This window comes from Octodon degus, unplaced genomic scaffold (assembly GCF_000260255.1).
Source record: "Octodon degus isolate 3935 unplaced genomic scaffold, OctDeg1.0 scaffold00021, whole genome shotgun sequence".
NCBI classification, from domain to species: Eukaryota; Metazoa; Chordata; class Mammalia; order Rodentia; family Octodontidae; genus Octodon; species Octodon degus.
Genome location: NW_004524597.1, coordinates 8,362,663 through 8,364,854, shown reverse-complemented (window position 1 = coordinate 8,364,854; position 2,192 = coordinate 8,362,663). Strand labels below are relative to the sequence as shown.

Here is a 2,192-nt window from a genome sequence, read left to right as displayed (position 1 = left end):
GTTCGATCCCCCAGCACCACATGCCAGCCAGCCCCGCCCCCTGGTGGGCTGAGCTGGCCACACACACACAATAAATAAATGTAATAAATAAATAATTTTAAAAAAATTATTAAAAAAAAAAAAGAAGAAAACTAAAAGATGGTTGGTGTTACCATGTCAACAATTTACCGGATGTCTAGCCAGTGCTATTAGGTAAGAAAAAGAAAAACCGCTCCAAACAAAAGCTATAGCCAGATGTATTAGTACACACCTATAATCCTAGCACTAGAGGCTGAGGCAGGAGGATCACTGCAAGTTCTAGGCCAATGTGGGTTACAGTGTGAGTTTAAGGGCAGTCTTCAGTGCATAGTGAGATCCTGTCTCAAAAACAAAGATATAAAAATTTTTAGTCACATGACACACAGAAAATTGCAAAGAATCCATACAAACTCAATTATTAAAGCTAATAAGTGAATTCTACAAAGTTGCAAGATTAATGTTCAATAATAAGCTCTTTTTTTTTTTTTACACTAGCAATGAACAATCTGAAAAGGAAATTGAAGGAACAAACATATCATCAAAATGAATAAAAGATTTAGGAATATATTTAAATAAGAAGGCATAATACTTGTACACTGACATTTAAAAAACATTGATAAAAAATAAGATCAAGGGCTGGGAAGATGGCTCAGTGGAATAAGCACTTCCCTGGCATGTGCAAGGGCCTGAGTTCAATCCCCAGTTCTGCCAAAAAAAAAAAAAAGGACATGTTAGATGAAATCGCCATACACAGAGGCTCAAGTAGCTCAGATTTCTCCTATATGAGAAAAAAAAAAAAAAAAAAAGATCAAAATAAATACAATAGCATCCACTGTTCACAGATCATCAGATTTAATATTCTAAAGATTGCCTTCTTCCCTAGAATTATCTGCATATTCAGTGTAATCTCTATCAAAATCCTAACAGCCTCTTTTGTAGAAATGGAAAGCTAATCCTAAAATGCACATGGAATTGCAAGGTACTCTAAGTCTATTAGCCGCTTTTTTGTTCTTTTTCTTTCCAGACTTTTCTTTGCACTCAATTTTTTTGTTTGTTTGTTTTGTTTTTGTATTTTAGGGAAGGGTCTACAGGGTTTTCAGGGTCTTACTACTAGATTGGACTTGTAGTGATCCGCCTGTTTACAGCCTCCCAAGAGCTGGGATTACAGGCGCACATCACCACGCCCAGTCTCAGAGCACCCTGGGGGAGGGGTCGGCATGGCAGGATTGAAGGCCGGCTCCTGCACCTGCTTGCAGGTGTTTTAATCCATTGAGTTATTTGGCTGGCCCTTCTCAATTGTATTTTTTAAATTGAGATCATATATTGCACATTTCTCTGCTAATATTACCACTTTGCAATATGCCCAGGATAGTCTTCTATGTCAGAGCCTGAAGATAGAGCTCATAAAAGACTATATATGTGGCAGACATGGTGGCATATGCTTGCAATCTCTTCATTCAGGAGTCTGAGGCAGGAGGATCTCTGTGAGTTCCACTGCCTGGGTGAGCCTGTACTATATAGGGAGACCCTGCCTAAAAAAAAGAAAGAAAGAAAGAAAGAAGACTATATATGTGACTGTTTATTGCAGCATTGTTTGTGCTAGCTAGAAATTAAAGTCAAACTCTATGCTCCTCTCTAATGGAATGGATAAATATAATAGAAGCAAATTTAACATTAGAAACACCAAATGCACACATAACAACCTAGATGTCTTTTAAAACAAAAAGGAGGGCCAGGGATATAGCTCAGCAGCATAAGCACCTTCCTAGCAAATGCAAGGTCCTGAGTTTGATCCCAAAAAGGGAAAGTTACAAAAAGATATTAAAATGTAAGAAACATACTATAGAAATGATCCCTGCAAGTATAGCCTTTAAAATATAAGAAACAGAATGACAGCTTTGGCACAACACTATTGAGGTAAATTAAAAATATTTATATACACAAAACAACATTATTTTATAAGGATACATATAAATAAAAAATACCAAACACATCAGATAGAGGAGGTAGTTATGGGAGAATACAGAAGAGTAATTACATGTATTAGAAATAAGGTTTTAAGGGCTGGAGAGATGGCTCAGTGGTCTAAAGCACCTACTTAGAACAAGTTCAGCGAAGCACAGGGACCAGGGTTCAATCCCCCAGCACCACATGCCAGCCAGCCCGCCCCCTGG

The 2,192-nt window shown here is 37.6% G+C and overlaps 1 pseudogene; it reads right to left on the bottom strand.

Annotated features, from left to right (window-relative positions):
* Positions 1–1,805: 1,805 nt before the first annotated feature.
* LOC111815794 lies at positions 1,806–1,889 on the bottom strand (annotated as a pseudogene).
* Between the last annotated feature and the right edge of the window lie 303 nt (positions 1,890–2,192).